This window comes from Castor canadensis, chromosome 5 (genome assembly GCF_047511655.1).
Source record: "Castor canadensis chromosome 5, mCasCan1.hap1v2, whole genome shotgun sequence".
In the NCBI taxonomy this organism is placed as follows: domain Eukaryota; kingdom Metazoa; phylum Chordata; class Mammalia; order Rodentia; family Castoridae; genus Castor; species Castor canadensis.
Window position 1 is genome coordinate 129858202 of NC_133390.1, and position 23384 is coordinate 129881585.

Here is a 23384-nt window from a genome sequence, read left to right on the forward strand (position 1 = left end):
ACTTTTCTCTGCTTTTTTACTCAATAGCATTCCTGGGTCTTCTAAGGTTCAGGATTCCCTTCATCAAGTCACTACTCTTTAGCTTTAATCCTTGGGCAGTGTCTCAAAAGTTGAATCTTACTTCTAACACCTGCCAAAAAATTACTCATTCTGCAAACTCTGGGGAAGTCTGTTCTCTGCATTCCATAATGCCATACGGTACTAAAGAGAAAATAGTTATTGCCATGGCTCTTCTCTTTCCTCTCCAAATACAGAAAAACTTCATCAGTGACTTTTTAAAATATAAACAGAATAGTTGCTCAAAGGTTTTAGACTAATACTGAAAATCCCAGTTAAAATGAGAAAGGAAGAATCATAGACCAGAAAAAAAAATAGATTTTATTTTTAGGAAAAGGTGCTCCTCTATGGGAAGGGAAGACTGTTACCAGTCTATGTTTCTATATTGGGTGCAGAATTCAGAGTTATGATGCCTGAATCAAAGTCAGAAACCATTTCTCCTATTGCAAACTGCCTTTATGCTGGATGAATCATTCCAACTGCATAATCCAGCCATTTTTAGAAATGTATAGCAGTTTATTAAATTATAATACAATAGATAATTACTCCTGTGGTAGATGACTTCATGATTATGGTGCACCTTTATACATACATTTTCTTACACAATAAAGTATCACTACTTTGCCCCCATATGTCTGGGAAGATATGTATATTATAGACACATAGATTGCCCCAGCAACTGAAAGGAGCCTAAGATGAACAAACAATAATATGATATGCTCATTTGTGGCAAGACTATGGCTAACACCTTAGCTTTTCTCACTCCATTTCATTAACATAGAGCAAAATTTGACAGTAATAGATGGGAATACTGAGGTGCAAGAAAAGGACTGAGTGTTCAAGATTCCTGTGCCTACCTCACAGATCTGACTAAGAGCATACCAGGCCATTTCTTTTTGCTCACTGTCCCTTTAATCACACATAAACTTGGAAAATACCAAAGAGAGAGAGAGAGAGAAGCAAAGACTGGGACAGAAAGACAGTGAAGCAATCATACATTTCCCAGTGCCAGAAATCCTCTATGTGATGTTCTCAGTATTCTCAATCTTATTAGAGCACTAAAGGTCGATCCTTTGACCCTGAAAGCTTTTCCTTTCCACTCTCTATTCCATGTCAGATAGTCCTTTCATTTTGCAGAGAAGTAACTAAGATAACCAGTAATCAAAAGTAAATGCTGTACTATATGAGAAGAGGCATCATATATCATCTTTAATAAAATGTGTTCTCACCTGTTGAACAGCTTCATGGCATTACTATGGGCTCATTACTTAAGTCTTAAATGATTCTTAAATATTCAAAATAATATTACTTCAAAGACTCTTATAACCCCAGAATGCCTATCAATTTTAATAACAGTAAGACAAAGCAAAAATGAAAACAATGTATAAAAAGGGTACACACTTTCTGATGTTTCTCTCACTCCTACTGTCTTCTGCTATGCCTTGTGACCTTTGGCCACTGAGTTCTCCCTTATCTGGAATGCCCTGTAAAGAATGAAAAATTTACACTCATTTGTTGATAACCTTCCTAGACTCACTTTCTGCTATGATTTCTGGCCATAATGAGTTTCAGTCATTTATGCTGTTCCATATTCCATTCATATTTGCCACTAGGTCCATGCATGCTGTTCTTTTCTCCTTTGCTGTAATACATACCAGCAATCTCTAACCCTATCCACTCCTCCCATTAGTTTCCATATCAACTTTCTATATGCACAGATGTGTTTCACATGGGTAATAATCAGCCTTAAATGTTTCCCAAAGATACTGGTTGCTTGGTGTTTACACCTTTGTCAATGCCTTCCCATGCTTAATCAGGACTAGTCAGGAATGATAGTGTATGTTTTCTAAGACTAGCCATAAAGGCCACTGGGCTGCTGCTTTGTCCTTTTGGATTGTTTGTTTTAGAGAAAATCAGATACCATGATATTAGGACACTTACCCAGGCCCACATGAAGAAGAATCGAGGTCTCTTGATCACAACTAGTGTTAATGTACAGTCATGTGAGTGGCTATATTTAGCCCCTGGCAAACCTTTAGATTATTTCAAACCCAATCAACATATTAACTGTATCTCATATAAAATCCCAAGTCAGGACTACCAAGCCCAATCTTGAATTCCTGACTCACAGAAACTGTGAAAGATAATGCATGTTTACAGTTCTTTTACACATTGAGCTTTGGAGCAATGGGTTATATAGCAATAGGTAACTAATACAGCACTCCACACAGTTCTGGTGGCTAATCTGGTGAGGGAAGGTGGCCCCTTACTGTGGTTCCATGCCTCTAGTTCTTCCAGTCTCACACTGACCATATTGAACCTTAATCTTCATTAACTCAATCTTCTTGTGTATCTCACTTGCTAGCTTAATGGTGTTCAAAGCATTATCTGTGTCATCTGTGCTAGCTGTATGCCACAGCACAATTTAATTATCAAAAGTAATATTCATTCTGTACTGGTAAGAATGAACGATGATATCAATCTTGTCATCTATGATATGGGAAGATGAGGATATGTCACTGTATTCTTTGGGATCTAGACATATAAACATAAGTTGCCTGATTAAAGTTTATAACAATGAATTTCTTAGAAAATCTCTCTGTAATATGCAGTGGTGGGAAGACCCCCTACAGGATGCTTCCAGGGAAAAATTATAGAGAAAATACGCATTTATCTTTTTCCCACTAAAGTGATTGTAAGACAGAGAAACAGAGAGCAGACAATGGATGAAACACAACACCTAACTTTGAGAATATGCAAAATGGTTTAACATATAAACCCAGAGGTTTATATGTTGTATGAAAGATGGTTTGACCCATAGTTCCTTTTCCAGATCCCACGTAACAAGGCCTAGCACAATTTTTTAAAATAAAATCTAGCAAAAAAAGTCCTTAGAGAATGAATACAATGCTGGACTACAAAGAATGGCAGCCTGAACTTAGGCAGGTGGGCTAGTAACTTCCACAGTTGAGGTCATAGCAAAATATCTTGTCCCCAGCTTGCCACTACTTGGGGAAGCCCAAAGTCAATCCTGATTTTCATCACCACAGATTCAAAGCTTCCAGTATGTAGGTTAGTGCATCCATCTTTAATAAGAATAGGCAACCAATAGTCAAAGATATTTCTTGTATGTATCAAACATCAGTAATAGAGGACTGAGCAAATTAAAGCTAAGTATCACAAAAGAAATGAAAAGTTGTTAGAGAAAATAGAAAAACAATCAGGAAGCAGAATAAAATATCCAAAATAATCCTTCATCATTGGTATTTTCAGAAAGATAGAGAAGGTATTATATTTATGAAAGAAGAATAGGAAACAAGAATACAAAAATAATGAGATCAGAAAACAAAAAAAGAATAGAAACAAAAAGTAGCAAATTTTACAATAATCAACACTAAAGTAGATAGATCAACTCAAAGATATTTTCTCCGAAATTGAAGAAAAATAAAAAAACCTAGGAGAAAAATATTATAAAATAAAGGATCAGTGTATGAGGTCCAACATCCAACACATTAGTTGAGACAAAGAAACAAATAGAACAGAAGGAAAATATTCTAAAGTCCCCCCACGGAAGTTAGGTAGGTATATAGATTGAAAGGATCTAGTAATCATTTGGAACAATAAAACAACGAACAAATAGAAATTTCTAAGGTACAACATAAATATTTCAGAACACCAAAGATAATGAAGAAACAGGAAAAAATGATGTGTTGAGGGGGTGATATGTTAAATATTAAGAAAAGAATTACATTAGTACCAACATTAGGTACTAAAAGACTGGAAATAGAGTCTATGAGACTTTAAGGTAAGAGTTATTTCTGACCTAAAATCCTACATCCTGACAAATCATTAGTCAAATTTACAAGTATAGAGATGTGCTTTAAGAAGTAGAGCACCTGATTAGCAAGTACAAGCCCCTGAGTTCAAATCCCAATACTGCATAATGGTGATGCTGAAATAAAAGTATAATATAGACTCTTTTGGAATGTAGAAACTCAAACTACTTGTTTCTATGCATCCCATCTTAAGAAAATACTTAAGGAGTATACGTAAATATACTTATGAACTTAAGGAAAATACTTAAGAAGTTTCTTCACCAAATAAGGAACAGATGACATACAAGAAATCTTACTAAGAACAAAGCAAAAGAAGCCTAGAATAAATTTGAAGGAGAGACCTATGTCAACAGTTGAGCAATAAGCCTAGAGAGCAGCCTGTCCAAATGAGCTCAGGATAATGGACGTCTCCAGAAAGTCTACACCCAACCAAGTGGGATGGTATCATGTTTAGAGTTATAATTGAAAGTATATGCAGCCACGTTAATGTCAATAAATCTAATTTTTCTTGGTGTTGGGGATCAAACCCAGAGCCTTGTACATGCTAGACCAGGATTCTACCACTGAGCTACATCCCAGCCCTGAATCTAATTGTTTTTTATTATACTGCTGTTTGAACTCAGGACCTCCCATTTTCTAGGCAGGTACTCTACCACTTGAGCCACACCATAAACCGTTTTTTTACTTAACTTACTTTTCAGGTAGGGTCTTGCTTATTTTTTTCAGGGGCCATTCTAGACTACAATCTACTTGTCTATGCCTCCTGTGTAGCTGAGATTATAGGCACACACCACAAAATCTGGTCCCACCATGTATGGGCTTCTATTGTTATTTTAATAAAATTGGAATTTATTTGGAATCCTTTTACAAGAGTATAGACTCTAGTTCCTAAAAGTTGATGTCAATTTTTGAAGGAAATATAGCAAATTATGGTGTCTATAATTTGGTAAATGTTTTAAGGCAAAATTCACTTGAGTTTGTCTCAAATATGTTCAGTACAAGTAATTTGTTTGTAAACACTGACAGTTATGAACATGTAACTTCTGCAGAAACTTTCAGTTTTAAGGAAATTCATCAGAAATACTATCATGAATGCCATTAACAAATTCAGGCTAGTGAGTCTGGCTTAAAGAACAAAAATCATCCACTTGATTGTGGGGAGATGTACTTTTGCAGTCTCAGCTGGTCATGGCAAGTCTGCCCTTGTGATCACTCTGGCCAGCAAATATGAGGGAGATTTCTCTATGGGAGAAATCCAAAGGCCCTTTATTTTTCTGGAGGTATAGAGTTTATTTTAAACGAAATCCTGAACTATTGGCCTCCATGCATACTTTACTGAAGGGCTGTGCCCTGTCTTGGATGCAGCATTATGATGAGTCTATCGTCTGGGTGCCTGGGTCTGTCCACCTCAGGAAACACCAAAGCCCAGCAGGAGAGAATTGGATGACCCAGCTGTTCTCAGCCAAAATTATGGATCAGACTTAGGTATTCCAATTTGGATAGATTCAAGCAAATATAATTTGAGCCCCTTGACCTTAGAATGAATTGTGTTCAGATTATGGTTTTCTTTATAAATTCACTTACCTTTCCTGCTCTTTCTGCTTGGCACTTAGCATGTCTAGCAGAGGGCTTTGGCATAACTAGGTGTTTATACTCACAAAATATCACTGTTTATAAATATTTCAGAAAACATTTGTATGCCATGATACTGATGCCCTGCTAAGGTAATGGGCTAGTCTAACTGCATAGTTTTATTTGTTTCTAATTTACCATGGGTCTAGACAGATTCTGTCTTAATTACTCCAAAATGATCAGCTGCTGTTTGAATATTTAGTGGATTTTCCTATGAGTATTAAAATGCTTTCTCTGATAAAATGAAGGTTTATAATGGAAAAGTTTTTCTCTTGTTTTGATGACCTCCAGCCAGTATGCCTTGGTTAATGTGGATGGGTACTGCATGTTAGGTGCTTTTCAGCTTCAAGGATTGGCCCATTACCACTTTGTCTTTTGACATGAATTTAGTATATAAGAACACTGGACAGAAGCCACACTGGGATGTTCTAATGAGGCTGGCCAACACATACTCAGTGACTGCTGAGGACAATGAATTGTCAGATAAGCTACCCCATGCTCTGACAAGTTAGGATGGTGAGATAATCCTATTTAAGATCTTACTGAATTATGCATTACTTCTCTCCCCCACTAATCTTTGCGGTGCGCTTTTGTTTTCTTACTGTCTGCACCCTCAGAGCTATGTAGATTGTTGTTTTATGTTAAAGACAAAGCATTTCATTAATTTGTCAATGCTATACTAGCTAGAACAAGGGAAAACAAAAGATATCTAGTGTGTGCTTTTCACAGATTGTTTACCGAAACTGGTATGTTCCAATGGCTACTGCTACTGGGTAATTAATTGCACACAAGTAAAAACCAGAACAGATTTTCACTTAGGTCCATGCCCATGTCAAAGAACCATGGGAATAAGTTAAAAGACTCCTGAAGATACACCAACCAGGTTCTACCATGCTAGCCAGTTTGCTGATGAGCAATTGGATACACTGATGAAGACACGTGAACATGCTACTTTCCATGCACCCATACTCCTTCACCTTTCAACATTTACTCCATTGCAAGAAAAGAGAGTTAGCACAAAAGCAGAATTAAGGACTCATAGAACAAGGCTGAAAAGTTTCTCAAGAAATTAACATTAGGATAAATACATGAAAATAACTCCAGATAATAGTGAAAAATTGATTCAAGTTCAACTGTTATACTTGAATTAATTCTTTTCATGTAAAGAAAAGCAATAAAAGAGGAATAGGGAAACAAACAAATGAGTTTTTCAAAAAACTAAGCTGGAAGACATAAGTCTGACCATATTAATAATAACATTAAATGTGATTAGATTAACCAAAATGCAGTGTGTCAGACAGGCCAACCATGTGATATCCAAGGACACACATTTAAGATTAATACTCAGATAGGTTGAAAGTAAAAGGATGGAAAAGATGTGTAATTCAAATAGAATCCATACAAAAAACCAAAGTGGCTATACTAACATGAGACAAACTGATTTTAAAATGTTAAAAAAATGTTGCTAAATATAAAAAGGATCTTATAATGCTAAGATCCAAGCTGGGTGCAGTGGCAGGCACCTGTTATCTCAAGCTATACAGGAGGCCAAGATCAAGAGGATTGCTGTTGTAGGCCAGACTTGGTTAAAAGTTTGCAGGACCTCATTTCAACCAATACGTGGGCACAATGGCTTGTCCATGTCATCCCAGCCATGGTAGAAAGCATAAAATAGGAGGATCATGCTTTAGGCCAGCTGGGGCAAAAAAAAAAAAAAAAAGCAGGACCCTATGTCCAAAATAATCAGAGCAAAAAAGGATGGGAGGGTGGCTCAAGCAGTAGAGCACCTGTCTAGCAGGTGCAAAGCCAAGTTCAAACCCTAATACTGGAAAAAAAAAAGAAGAATCAATCCATCAGGAAGACAATTGTAAATACATGTACACCTACTAACACAGGCCCCAAACACATGATGTAAAAACTGTCAAATTAAAGGGAAAATAGATAATTATACCACCATAGTTGGACATTTCAACAGTTTTCTTCTAAGAATGGATACAGTAACTAAACAGAAAACCAACAAGGAAGGAGAAGACCTAAAACACTCTAAACCAACTAGGTCTCATAGATACCTATGGAGCACCCCACCACTACCAGCAGAATACACATCTTTTCAAGTATACATTGGATATTCTGCAGAATATAGCATGTGCTAGGTTACAAACAAGCCTCAAAAACTTTAAGAGTGAAAAAATACAACGTATCTGACAACAATGCAATGAAATTAAGAATCAATAACAGAAAAACTTTGGGAAAATGCAAAAATAAGTGAAAACAATAAGCTCTAACTAGAAAGTGAATCAAACAAGATATCACAAGGAAAATTAGAAAATACTATGATGATTGAAATAAGGACATACTGTAGTAAAGTTAGGTGGTGCCACTGAAACAGTGCTAGAAGAAAATGTATATCTCTGAACATGCATTTTTAAAAAGATTACAAATAACTTCTATCTTAATAAATTGGAGGACAGATCAAGCCATAACTGAAACAAATATGAAGATTAGAATAGGATTTAGTAAAGCAGAGAATAAAAAAGTGATAGAAAAATGAAAAACCAAAGCAGTTATTTGAAAAGATTGATAAACCTTTAGTTACACTGGCCAAGAAAGAAGAAATGCAAATTACTTAAATCAGGAAATAAAGACAGTATACTAACACTGACCTACAAAAATGAGAAGAGACTATAAACAACTATGTGCCAAAAAATAGATAGCTTGAATAAAATCTATAAATTCCTAGAAAATATAAATGATGAAGAATCAATTCTAAGTACTCACAAACTCAAGAAATAGGAAAAGGAAGGAATACTTCCTTGTGCTATGAGGCCAGCATTACTTTGATCTGAAACATCTCATATAAGTATAGATGCAGAAATCCCCAAAAGTAGTAACAAACCAAATATACCAACATTCAAAACAGAGTATACATTATGAACACTAATTACTTATTCCACTAATGAAAACTTGATTTGCCCGTAGGCATTGCAAATAGGAATGTAGTTTATTGTTTTGGAAAACACTTTAGTAGTTCCTCAAAAACATTAAACAGACTTATTATATAGTAACTATCACAGGAGAGTTACCATCTGATAACTTTCCACCTCTAGGGGCATACCTAAAACAACCGAAAGCATATATTCAACCAAAAGCTTGTACCTGAGTGACCATGGCAGATTTACTAGTAATAGCAAAAACATAGATATGAACCAAATGCTTATTACATGAAAAATGAACATAAGGAATATGGTACATTCGTATGATGGAATGGTGTACTGCATACCAGAGAATGAAATATTGATCCATACTACAGTGTGGATGAACCTTAAAATCCTTATGCTGTTATAAGACAGTAACAAAAAGCCACATATCATATAATTGCACTTATATGAAATATCCAAAATTGCAAATCCACAGAGAGGTAGACTAAGGGGCAGGGAGAAATGACTGCTAGTATGTATGGAGGTTTGTTTTCTTTTTTGAGTGTGCTAAAAAGTACTCTAAAATTGATTTCAGTAATGGTTGCAAACTGTGAATATACTAAAAAAAACGAGTGAGCTATATAATTTAAAGGGGTACATTTTATATCAATATGTAAATTATAATTCAATGTAAAATGTAACCATATAAAGGATATGGTATCAATAAGATACAAGACAAATGTGATATGATAATTCAATGGATTTTTTGGGTTTATTACCATACAATAGTTGTCAATGGATTTTTAAGTTAGTAAAATGTAACACTTTTTCATAATAACAAATTTATGAACTAGTAGCCAAAGGGGCATTTCTCAAACTGATAATGGACCTCTACAAAATGTACTGTATTTAATGGTGAAATATTGAATGCATGTTCTCTAAAATGAGGAACAAAACAAGAAACTTAGCCAATACTATTCAACATTTTATTGAACACTGTAGAAAATTAAATGAAGGCATCCAGGATTGGAAAGGAGGAAGTAAGTCATCTATTTGCAGATGACATGAACTTGTAAATAGAATATCCTAAGGAATCCACTAGAAAACTATTAGACCTGATGAACCTGCTTAGCAGGGTTGCAGGGTATAAGATGAATATGCAATAATATATTTTACTTAATACAACTGCAATCCACAGTCAATAGTGAAATTAAAAAACAATTCCACTTATAGTGGCACCAAAACGGACAAAGTATTTATGAATACATTTAACCAAAAAGGCATATACGTTGTACTCTGAAAGCTAAAAGGTAGTAAATAAACTGAAAACTTTCACAAGTTGTTGTATACAAAAGACTTATTTAGTTAAAATGTCAATAATCCCCCAATTAATCTAAACATTCAGTAAAATTCCTATCAACATTCCAGATGGCTTGTTTGTAGAATCTGGTTGATCCTAACATTGACAAATTTCACCATAGATAGAAGAAAAAACACAGAGATGTGCAGATTCCAAATAGAAACTGACCAGAGCCCACAAAGTACACTACATTTGGAGATAAAAAGGAGCCAGGAGAATCTGAGATTCAAAAGCTAAATGAAGGGAAGGTATTAAAGATACCTGACAGAAAAGAAATGAAACAACAGAAAGTTAACCATTACATTTGACAAGATGGAGATAGTTGTTGATCTTCCAGGAAAAAAAAATGTTCTGAGAGGCTGAGATGAAAATTTTCAAGGGTGGGAGATGAGAAAGCTGAGGCAAGACTATGGAAAAGTTCAGTATATTGATATTAAAATGGTCAGAGACACGTGGCTGCTCAAGGGAGAGAGGATCAAGATCTGTTCTTCCAAAATGGTAGATATTACAAACCCTTGCTAGTCCAACAGTACTAATCTAGTACAGAGAAGAAACTTGTAAGAGAGATGAAAACTCAAGAATTTTTTGAGAAGGTAGGCAGGAATCCAGTGCAGAATGGAGACTAGTTTTCCATGGTTCATTCAGAGAAACAGGAAGGAAAACAGATTTATGTAGGCACAGATGACAGAAGTCATTGAGTATGGTCAGAGTACTTGGAAGTCCCTATGTGATTGCTTCTGTATCCTCAGCTGAATACTGTGGATGTCAGAGATTGCGAATGGGAAGGAAATTGTAATAGAGTTTTGAGGCAAGAGAAAGGTAGGAAATACCTGCCTGGTTTCTCTGACAAATCCAAGAAACTCTTACAGTGAATAATTATCCTAAGCGAGTATTATCCTGAGCACTTCATTTCATCCTTCCAAACCCAGGAGATGAGCGCTTTCGTTATAAAACTATTTTCAAACATTTTATTATAAACACTTTCAAATATATAGCAAACTTGCAAGAGTTTTACAGTGTACATCTTTGTACCCACCACCAATCCATCTTATCTTTGTGATGAATTTCCAAGTCAATTGTGAATATCACCATATTTCCCTTATAATTACTTAAGTGTACATATTAATTATTAGAATTACTTAAGTGTATATATGAATTATTAGAATTAGTCAGCCATTTACAGTTTCCTGAAATATTTTAGATATATTTTAAAGACTATTTTTTTTTATTATTCATATCTGCATACAAAGCTTCAGTCATTTCTCCCCCCTGCCACCACCCCTCCCTTACCACCCACTCCGCCCCCTCCCTCTCCCCTGTACACCCTCAATACCCAGCAGAAACTATTTTGCCCTTATTTCTAATTTTGTTGTAGAGAGAGTATAAGCAATAATAGGAAGGAACAAGGGTTTTTGCTGGTTGAGATAAGGATAACTATACAGGGCATTGACTCACATTGATTTCCTGTGCGTGGGTGTTACCTTCTAGGTTAATTCTTCTTGATCTAACCTTTTCTCTAGTTCCTGGTCCCCTTTTCCTATTGGCCTCAGTTGCTTTAAGGTATCTGCTTTAGTTTCTCTGCGTTAAGGGCAACAAATGCTAGCTAGTTTTTTAGGTGTCTTACCTATCCTCACCCCTCCCTTGTGTGCTAAAGCTTTTATCATGTGATCAAAGTCCAATCCCTTTGTTTGTTTGCTCTTGATCTAATGTCCACATATGAGGGAGAACATACGATTTTTGGTCTTTTGGGCCAGGCTAACCTCACTCAGAATGATGTTCTCCAATTCCATCCATTTACCAGCGAATGATAACATTTCGTTCTTCTTCATGGCTGCATAAAATTGCATTGTGTATAGATACCACATTTTCTTAATCCATTCGTCAGTGGTGGGGCATCTTGGCTGTTTCCATAACTTGGCTATTGTGAATAGTGCCTCAATAAACATGGGTGTGCAGGTGCCTCTGGAGTAACAGTCTTTTGGGTATATCCCCAAGAGTGGTATTGTTGGGTCAAATGGTAGATCAATGTCTAGCTTTTTAAGTAGCCTCCAAATATTTTTCCAGAGTGGTTGTACTAGTTTACATTCCCACCAACATTGTAAGCAGGTTCCTTTTTCCCCACATCCTCGCCAACACCTGTTGTTCGTGGTGTTGCTAATGATGGCTATTCTAACAGGGGTGAGGTGGAATCTTAGCGTGGTTTTAATTTGCATTTCCTTTATTGCTAGAGATGGTGAGCATTTTTTCATGTGTTTTTTGGCCATTTGAATTTCTTCTTTTGAGAAAGTTCTGTTTAGCTCACTTGCCCATTTCTTTATTGGTTCATTAGTTTTGGGAGAATTTAGTTTTTTAAGTTCCCTATATATTCTGGTTATCAGTCCTTTGTCTGATGTATAGCTGGCAAATATTTTCTCCCACTCTGTGAGTGTTCTCTTCAGTTTAGAGACCATTTCTTTTGATGAATAGAAGCTTTTTAGTTTTATGAAGTCCCATTTATCTATGCTATCTCTTAGATGCTGTGCTGCTGGGGCTTCATTGAGAAAGTTCTTACCTATACCTACTAACTCCAGAGTATTTCCTACTCTTTCCTGTATCAACTTTACAGCAGTTTTTGTTGAAGAGGCTGCTTTTTCTCCACCGTATATTTTTAGCTCCTTTTTCAAAGACAACTTGGTTATAGTTGTGTGGCTTCATATCTGGGTCCTCTATTCTGTTCCAGTGGTCTTCATGTCTGTTTTTGTGCCAGTACCATGCTGTTTTTATTGTTATTGCTTTGTAATATAGTTTGAAGCCAGGTATTGTGATACCTCCTGTATTGTTCTTTTGACTGAGTATTGCCTTGGCTATTCGTGGCTTCCTGTGTTTCCATATAAATTTCATGGTAGATTTTTCGATCTCTTTAATGAATGTCATTGGAATTTTGATGGGAATTGCATTAAACATGTAGATTACTTTTGGGAGTATAGACATTTTTACTATGTTGATTCTACCATTCCATGAGCATGGGAGATCTCTCCACTTTCTATAGTCTTCCTCAATCTCTTTCTTCAGAAGTGTATAGTTTTCCTTGTAGAGGTCTTTCACATCTTTTGTTAGGTTTACACCTAGGTATTTGATTTTTTTTTGAGGCTATTGTAAATGGAATTGTTTTCATACATTCTTTTTCAGTTTGCTCATTGTTAGTGTATAGAAATGCTAATGATTTTTCTATGTTGATTTTATATCCTGCTACCTTGCTATAGCTATTGATGATGTCTACAAGCTTCTGAGTAGAGTTTTCTGGGTCTTTAAGTTATAGGATCATGTCATCTGCAAATAGGGATATTTTGATAGTTTCTTTACCTATTTGTATTCCTTTTATTCCTTCTTCTTGCCTAATTGCTCTGGCTAGGAATTCCAGTACTATGTTGAATAGGAGTAGAGAGAGTGGGCATCCTTATCTGGCTCCTGATTTTAGAGGGAATGGTGTCAGTTTTTCTCCGTTAAGTATAATGCTGGCTGTAGGTTTGTCATATATAGCTTTTATAATGTTGAGGCACTTTCCTTCTATTCCTAGTTTTCTTAGAGCTTTTATCATGAAATGATGTTGGATCTTATCAAAGGCTTTTTCTGCATCTATTGAGATGATCAAGTGGTTTTTGTCTTTGCTTCTGTTAATGTGGTTTATTACATTTATTGATTTTCGTATGTTGAACCACCCCTGCATCCCTGGGATGAAGCCTACCTGGTCGTGGTGAATAATCTTTTTGATGTGTTGTTGAGTTCAGTTTGCCATTATTTTGTTGAGGATTTTTGCATCAATGTTCATTAAGGAGATTGGCCTATAGTTCTCCTTTTTGGAGGTGTCTTTGCCTGGTTTTGGGATAAGTGTAATACCGGCTTCATAAAATGTGTTTGGCAGTTTTCCTTCCCTTTCTATTTCGTGGAACAGTTTTATGGAGGGTTGGTATTAGTTCTTCTTTAAAGGTCTGATAGAATTCAGCAGAGAATCCATCAGGTCCTGGACTTTTCTTTTTGGGGAGACTCTTGATTGCTGTTTCAATTTCATTTTGTGTTATGGATCTATTCACTTGATTAATTTCCTCTTGGATCAGTTTTGGATGGTCATATGTATCTAGAAATCTGTCCATTTCTTTAAGATTTTCAAATTTATTTGAATATAGGTTCTCAAAGTAGTCTCTGATGATTTCCTGGACTTCCATGGTGTTTGTTGTTATCTCCCCTTTTGCATTCCTGATTCTACTAATTTGGGTTTTTTCTCTCCTCATTTTAGTCAGGTTTGTCAGGGGCCTATCGATCTTGTTTATTTTTTCAAAGAACCAACTTTTTGTTTCATTAATTCTTTGTATAGTTTTTTTGGTTTCTATTTCGTTGATTTCAGTTCTTATTTTTATTATTTCTCTCCTTCTATTTGTTTTGGGATTTGCTTGCTCTTGTTTTTCTAGGAGTTTGAGATTTATCATTAGGTCATTGATTTGGGATCTTTCAGTCTTTTTAATATATGCACTCATGGCTATAAACTTTCCTCTCAGGACTGCCTTAGCTGTGTCCCATAGGTTCCGGTAGGTTGTGTTTTCATTTTCATTGACTTCCAGGAACATTTTAATTTCCTCTTTTATTTTATCAATGATCCATTCTTCATTAAGTAATGAGTTATTTAGTTTCCAGCTGTTTGCATGTTTTTTGTCTTTACTTTTGTTGTTGAGTTCTACTTTTACTGCATTGTGATCAGATAGTATGCATTGTATAATTTCTATTTTCTTATATTTGCCGTGACTTTCTTTGTGTCCTAGGATATGATCTATTTTGGAGAAGGTCTATGGGCTGCTGAAAAGAATGTATATTGTGTAGAAGTTGGATGAAATGTTCTGTAGACATTTACTAGGTCCATTTGATCTATTGCATATTTTAGATCTTGGATTTCTTTATTGAGTTTTTGTTTGGATGACCTATCTATTGATGATAATGGGATATTAAAGTCTCCTACAACCACTGTGTTGGCGTTTATATATGCTTTTAGGTCTTTCAGGGTATGTTTGATGAAATTGGATGCATTGACATTGGGTGCATACAGGTTGATAATTATAATTATTATTTCCTTTTGGTCTATTTCCCCTTTTATTTGTATGGAATGTCCTTCTTTATCTCGTTTGATCAATGTGGTTTGAAGTCTACTTTGTCAGAGATAAGTATTGCTACTCCTGCCTGTTTTCAGGGGCCATTGGCTTGTTAAATCTTCTTCCAGCCTTTCATCCTTAGCCTATGCTTATTTCTGTCGGTGAGATGGGTCTCCTGTAAGCAACAAATTGTTGGATCTTCCTTTTTAATCCATTTCATCAAGCGGTGCCTTTTGATGGGTGAATTAAGTCCATTAACATTAAGCGTTAGTACTGATAGGTATGTGGTGATTCCTGTCACTGAGTTGTCTTAGTGTTTGAAGGTTTGATTGTGTGTACCTAAGTTGAGGTTACTCTCTACTGTCTTGCTTTTTCTTTTCCTGTACTTTGATGCTGCCTGTCTTTTCATGGTTAAGTTGGGTTTCTCTTTCTGTGTGCAGAATCCCTTGAAGAATCCTTTGTAGTGGTGGCTTTGTGGTCACATATTGTTTTAGTTTCTGCTTATCATGGAAGATTTTTATTGCTCCATCTATTTTGAATGATAGTTTTGCTGGGTAGAGTATCCTGGGGTTGAAGTTATTTTCATTCAGTGCCCAGAAGATCTCACCCCATGCTCTTCTTGCTTTTAATGTTTCTGTTGAGAAGTCTGCTGTGATTTTGATGGGTTTACCTTTGTATGTTACTTGTTTTTTCTCTCTTACAGCCTTCAATATTCTTTCCTTAGTTTCTGAACTTGTTGTTTTAATGATGGTATGTTGTGGGGTAGTTCTATTTTGATCTGGTCTGTTTGGTGTCCTGGAGGCCTCTTGCATCTGTATGGGAATATCTTTCTCTAGATTTGGGAAATTTTCCATTATTATTTTGTTAAATATATTACGCACTCCCTTTGCTTGCACTTCTTCTCCTTCTTCAATGCCCATGATTCTCAAGTTTGGTCTTTTGATGGAGTCGGTGAGTTCTTGCATTTTCTTTTCACAGGTCTTGAGTTGTTTGACTAATAGTTCTTCGGTTTTTCCTTTAATTACCATTTCATCTTCAATTCTGAGATTCTGTCTTCTGTTTGTTCTATTCTGCTGGATTGGCCTTCCGTTTTGTTTTGCAGTTCTGTTTCGTTCTTTTTTCTGAGGTTTTCCATATCCTGGCTGGTTTCCTCTTTAATGTTGTAAAGACTTTATTTTAAAGCAGTTTTGGGTTTAGGTTCATAGCAAGATCACATTCTTTTGGTTATTTTAAATAGAACTTATTTTTTATGGTAGTTTTAAGTTCACAGTAAAAATATAGCAAGAAGCTATACAGATTTCCCATGTACTCCTGAACCCCCTGTAAGTGCACAGTTTCTTCCATCATGAACATCTCACTACAGTGTACATTTGTTGGAAGTGATAAACACACATTGACACACCATTATCACTCAAAGTCTGTGCTTAATATTGTACATGTTATAGATTTGGGCAAATTTATGGTGCTACATATCCACCAATATAGCGCCACAAAGTTTAGTTTCATTTCCCTAAAAACCCTCTGTGATCTGCCTCTTTATTCTTCCTCACTCAACCTCTGGCAACCGCTAGTCCTGTTAAGGTGTTCATAGGTTTTATTTTCTAGAACGTCATATAGTTAGAATTATATACTATGTAGACTTTTCAGAGTAATCCTTAGTAAAAATGTATTTAATCATCTTCCAAGTCTTTTTGTGGTCTGATTCCTTCTTTTCTTCCTCCTTCCCTCCCTCCCTCTCTCCCTTCCTTCCTTCTTTCTTTTTCTGTTCTTTTGTGCAGTGAATAATATTCCATTGTCTTGAAGTTTATTTATCTACTGAAGGACATCTTGGTTGCTTCCACATTCAGAAATTGTGAATAGAGTTACAATAAAAATGTTCAAATAAAGTTTGTATGGTCACCAATTGTCATTTCATTTGTGTAAATACCAAGGGAGATGATTGTTGTATCCTAAGGTGAGAACATATTTAGTTCTGAATTTAGGCCATTGTAATAGGTGTATAGTAATTTCTCATTGTTTTAATTTCCATTTCCCTGATGGAATATTATGTGAAACACCTTTTTATATTCTTATTTGCCATCTGTATATTTTCTTTACTGAGTTATCAATTAAGATGTATGGCACCATTTAATGTATTTTTTACTTTTAAAAATTGTTATTTTAATTGTACAATTTATAGTTTGTAATGGTCAAATCTGTGTGCTAAATACTTTAATCTCCTTGAACATTTAAAAAAATTTAACATCTTATGTTAGTCAGTTTTCCCATCATTGTGACAAAATGACTGAAGGGCAAATTTAAAGAAGGAAAGGCTCTCAGTTTCAAAGGTTTCAGCTCATGATCACTTGGCCCCATCACTTACTTGGGTCTGAGGCAAGGCTGAACATCATGTTGGAGAGCACATGATGAAGCAAAGTTGCTTACTTCAGAGAAGCCGGGAAGTAGAGAGAGAAAGAGGAAGGGTCCGGTTACAAAATGTACCCTTCAAAGCTAGGCACTCCCCCAATAACCTAGTCAGTATGAACACATCAATGGATTAACCCATTGATAAATTTGTTCTCTCCTAATCCAATAGCACCCCAAGTGGGTCACCAAGTCTTCAACACATGAGACATTTGGGGGGACTTTTCATAGTAAACCACAACATACAAAATAACTGTACATACTTATGGGGTGCAGTGTGCTATTTCAATATATGTACACATTATGTACTAATCAAATCAGAGTTGTTGATATTTCTGTCTCTTTGTCTTTACTTTGCTTTTGGAGTCTCTGAGCTCTTCTCTTCTAGTTATTCATGAAATATGTGTAGATTATTGTAAATAGATTATTCTAATATATTATTAATATATACTGATAATAGATTATTATTTCCCTTCCCCTGTTCTATAGAACACCAGAACTTACCATTTCTATCTAACTGTGTCTGGGTACCCATTATGTAACTTCCCATTTCTCCTTCACCTTCTCAGCCTGCAGTAATCACTATTATACTTTATGATTTACTTTTTTTGTTTAATTTGTCTTTTTGTATCTGACTTATTTCACTCCAGTTCCATCCATTTGGTTTCCAATTAGAGGATATTATTTTCTTTTATAAATGAATAATAATCCATAATATGTGTGCATGTGTGTGTGTGTGTGTGTAGCATATTCCATTTTCTTTATCTATTCAACCACTGATGGGCATCTTGGTTGATTCCTTATCTTCCTTATTGTGAATAGTGCAGCAAAAAGTATGGATGAGTAGGTGTCTCTGTGATGTGTTGACTCTGTTTCCTGTGGATATAGATCCAGAATTGCAATAGCTGGATCACAGGGCAGATCCACTTTGAGTTTCTTGAAGAGTCTCCATACTGTTCTGCCTAGTGGCTACCCTAATAAAGTTGAGTAATTTTTTCCCATAAATTCATCGGTCATTTGAATTTGCGCTTTTGAGAGGTGTCTATTCAAATCCTATGCTCATTTTTCATTGAATCTTATTTTGTTACTGAGTTTTTAAGGTTTCTTAAATATATATATTCTGAATATTAATTCTTAGTCAGATATATACTTTGCAAAATTTTCCCATTCTATAGATCATCTCTTTACTCTGTTGATTGTTTCCTTTGCTTTATGGAGGTGTCTTAGCTTGATATAATCCCATTTGTCTATTTTTGCTTTTAGTGTCTTATCTAAAAAATGTGGCCTATTCTAATATGTTCCCCTATGTTTTCCTCTAGTAATTTTAGAGGTTCAGATATTACATTAAGTCTTTAATTCATTTTGAGTTTATTTTTGCACAAGGTGAGAGGGAACAAGCTTTAATTTTCTAAATGTGAATATCCAGCTTTCCCAGCTCCTTTTATTGAAGAGCTTTCTTATTGAAGACTTGGTGACCCACTTGGGGTGCTATTGGATTAGGAGAGAACAAATTTATCAATAGGTTAACCCACTGATGTGTTCATACTGGCTAGGTTATTGGGGGAGTGCCTAGCTTTGAAGGGTACATTACCTTTCTCATAAAATATGTTTTCAGTACCTTTATCCAAAATCAGTTAGCTGTAAATGTTTGGGGTTCTTTCTGGGCACTCTTTTCTGTTCGATTGGTCTGTGTGTCTATTTTTATGCCAATTGCTTTTTAACGTACTTTGAAGGCATATACTGTGTAACCTCCAGCTTTGTTCTTTTTGCTCAAGGTTCCTTTGGCATTTGGTGTCTTTTATGCTTCCATATACATTTTAATGTTGTTTTATCTAGTACTGTGAAAAATATCATTGGTATTTTGGTGGGGATTGCACTGAACCTGTAATTAAATAGGGAAAACAGACATTTTAACAATATAATATTAATTCTGCCAATCCATGAGTATGAGAGATCTAACTTTTCTTTTTGTGTCCTCTTTAATTTCTTTTTTCAAAGTTTGGTAATATTCAGTTAGAGGCTTTTCCACTTCCTTGGTTAAATTTATTCCTAGGTATTTAATTTTTCTGGAACTATTGTGAATGGGATGCCTTTTGTGACATTTTTTTTCTCAGCAATGTGTATAAAAATGTTACTGATATCACAACTTTCAACTTCATTGTATTCATAAATCAGTTACAATAATCATTTAGTTGCCATTTTGTTGTTGTTGTCTTGTTTTTAAGACAGTGTCTCACTATGGCTAACTTCCAACTTGCTGTCAGGCTGGCCTCAAACTTACCATCCTCCTGCTTCAGCTTCCTGAGTGTTGGGATTAAAGTCATGAACCACCATGCCTGGCTAGTGACCCATTTTTTTATTGGGTAGTTTGTCTTCTTATTGTTACACTTTAAGAGTTCTTTATGTACTTTGTATAACAGTCCTTTGTTATCTGTGTCTTATGTAAATATTTTTCTCTGAGTCTGTGATTTGTCTTTTCATTTTCTTTTTAATTTTTTTAAATTACTGCAAATTGACCAATTATAATTATATATATAAACACATAACTATGTATAAATAGATATATATACATATATATATACACGACATATATGTGATACAAAGTTATCTTGTGGTTTGTGAATATAAAATATAATAAAGTTAATTCTGTGAATTAAATAGAGCTAATTTACGTTTCTATCACCTCAAATACTTAAAAATTCTTTGTGGTGAGAATATTTGAAATTTACTCTGATAGCAATTATGCAATCTATGCTTCACCATTGCTAACTATCTTCAACAGACTGTGCAAGAGATCCTTTTTCAAAGTATTCCTCCTGTCCAACTGAGATCTTGTGCCCTTTGACTGCCATCTCCCCAGTCCTCCCAACCCCAAGCCTTTATGGACACCATTTTACTCAGCTTCTGTAGGTTTGGCTGTCATGTCTTTCTATGCCTAGCTTACTTTATCCAGCATAATGCTTTTTTTATCACATCCATGTTGTCACAGTGACCAAATTTCCTTATTTTTTAAAGCTTTATAATATGCTATTTTGTATATTCACCAAATTTCCTGTTTCCCTTCATTTCCTGTTTAACATATAGATTAGTTCCATAAGTTGGCTACATTAGTGCATTGTTTTATTATAAAAAAAATTATCAGAGCCAGAGTAATTTTATAAAGAAGAGAATTACTTAGCTCCTAGTTTTGTAGTCTAAAAATCCAAACAGGCCCGGTACAGGCGCTGATGAAGGCCACACTGAATGCTTCCCCTAGTGGTAGATGGTAAAGATGGGTATCTCCCTGCCTGGGAAGGGTCTTGGTGTGGGCTCTGAGGCTGGGTGTGCAGGCCTTCCATTTCGGGACCAATTAGGCTGAGCTTCCAACCATGCTGCTGAAGGCAGCTATCTCAGCTTTGCAGATAGGTTGCAAAGTTGGCTAGACTTTCCCATCTGGCACCAAAGCTGGCAGAAACACAGAGATACCACCAAAATCGGTACGCTGGCCTTATGACCTCTGCCTCCTGTCTTTATTTTTACCTGCCTAGATGGTCTAGCAGTGCCATTGTCCCCAGCATCTTCCATGAGGTGAGATTAGAGTGGTCTTCCTGCAAAGCATCTTGGAATACTAGAGGACTGTGAGTGCCTCTGGCTCCCTTTTCTTCCTTAAGAAATCATGGACACAGGGAAGTGTTCTCCATGGACATTATGATAGCATAAGGGAGGAATGGTGGCAAAAATCATAGTGTGACTCTTCTCTCCCTCCCAATTTAGTTTCCATTCCATTCTGTGGACTTTGTGGGAGTCTTAGGCTTATTTCCAAGTACTTAGCATTTCAAAAAGGTGGTCTTGTATCAGGATAGTTGTTAGTAGAAGTTTCTAGGAGAAGAATTAAACCTGAGCATTCCTATTCCTTCAGCTTGCCAATGTCACCTCTTCATTTTTTGTTTGCTATTTTATTTTCCCTCTATCTTTCACAGAGCAAGAGTTTTAAAAACATTTTAATGCATTCCAGCTTATCATTTATTTCTTTCATGGATCATGCCTTTGATGTGGCATCAAAAAAAGTCATCACCAAGATCATCTGTGTTCTCTCCTATGTTGTCTTCCATGAAATTTAGTTCTGTGTTTTACATTTACATCTGTTATTTAATTTGATGTGATTTTAGTGAAAAATGTAAGGCCTGACTTGAGTCATTTTTCTGTGTGTGTGTATTTTCAGTTCCAACTCCATTTGTTGAAAGTATTATCTTTGCTCCTTTGTGTTGCATCTTATCCTTTGTCAAAAATCAGTTGACTAAGCTGAGCATGGTGGTACACATCTGTAGTCCCAGCCACTCCAGAACCTGGAGAGGGTTGTGTGAGACTGCATGTTTGAGACCAGTCTGGGCAACACAGCAAGAATTCATCAGATTGAGAAGAACTGACATCTTGACAGTAATGAGTCTCCCCATCCATGAGAATGGGATGTCTCTTCACTTTTTTAGTTCTTTGATTACTTGCACTCAAGTTTGGCAGTTTCCTGCATATCATCTTTTACATAATTTAGTTACATTTATACCTAAGTATTACATTCTTTTTGGTAATAATGTAAAGGATTTTGCATTTTGATTTCAAATTCCACTTGGTTCTTTCCTGCTATGTAGAAGAGCAATTTACTCTACCATACACAAAGTATATCTAACCTTATATTCTGCAATCTTATTATAATCACTTAATAATTTCAAATAGGGTTTCCTATTATTCTTTCAAATTTTGTACATAGAAAGAATGAGTGATATCATCTGCAAACAAGGACAATTTTATTCCTACCTTCAAAAGAACTTTAATTATATATTTCAGTTTACAAAGCAAGGAATTTAGATATAGAGAAATAAGTAACTTTCCCAAAGTCACCCAGTTAATTATTGCCAGAACCCAGGATTTAAATTCCATGTGCATACTCGTTCTAGAGCCTAATGTCTGTCATCATGCTACCAACTATTCATGCAAGTTATTTGAAATTTAAGGTGATAAATTCAAAATGAGATCACTCTGTGCAAGCGAATACTTTTCTTTGTTTTAATGTGCATTTTTTTTCTTTTATTCATATGTGTATACAATGTTTGGGTCATTTCTCACCCCCCCCACACCCCCTGGAATACTTTTCTGCAGCTAGAATGTAACACTGGTGAGTGCAGGTATAAATTAGTTGGTGAGTGGAGACAGGCCTACTGTGTAATTAAATCCCCAAAGATGCCTTAAGTGATGAATCAATAGTGAAACATGAACATAGCTTCTATGATTCTAACATACTCAGCTTGTAATAATATACTTTTTCTTTATAATGAAAGTGAAAGAAATTGTATTATCAACCCTGATTCAAGGAATCATTGTAAGTAATGTTCTCAATCACTGTAAGTCATGTTGAGTGCTTAAAACTGCAATGACCTGGCAAAATTATAAATTAGTCTTCCATTCTAGGCAAAATCAAGTCATTTCCATCTGATTCATCAAATTTTCTAGCATAACTGTTTAAAGATACAATGGCATGATAATTCAGTATGTTTTAACCTATTTTAGCTAAACAAAAGTATTTTGTACGTAACATTTGATTTTGTGCATAGTATAACAAATCAAAAATTCCTTTGAAAATCATCCCCACAAGGCACTGAATACATACACTTCACGAATGATTACAGAGCTTATTATTTTCATGCTTTAAATAAAGTACTAAATTTCAAGGGATTTGTAAAAGAGCTGAAAAACAAACTTCATGACTTCTGTCCTTTTTTTCACATAGAGCATTCTTCACCCCATGATTTTTAAGATCATATATATAGCCCTCTACTGCTTTTTAACATAGTAAATGTCATTAAATTGTAAATTTTCTGAAATACTAATAGAAAAATAAAAAATGGTTTACATTAGCGTTCTATCTAAACAGCCGGAGTTTAAACCAGGCAATATTCTGGTAAGATAGCAATCATAGAATAATATTTTAACCAAAGGATTAATGTTATTATAGGTGGGACTTTGCAACATTAGTCATTGAATTGAGATAACAATAATCAGTGGTATAAAAGACTACCTGATAAAGTGG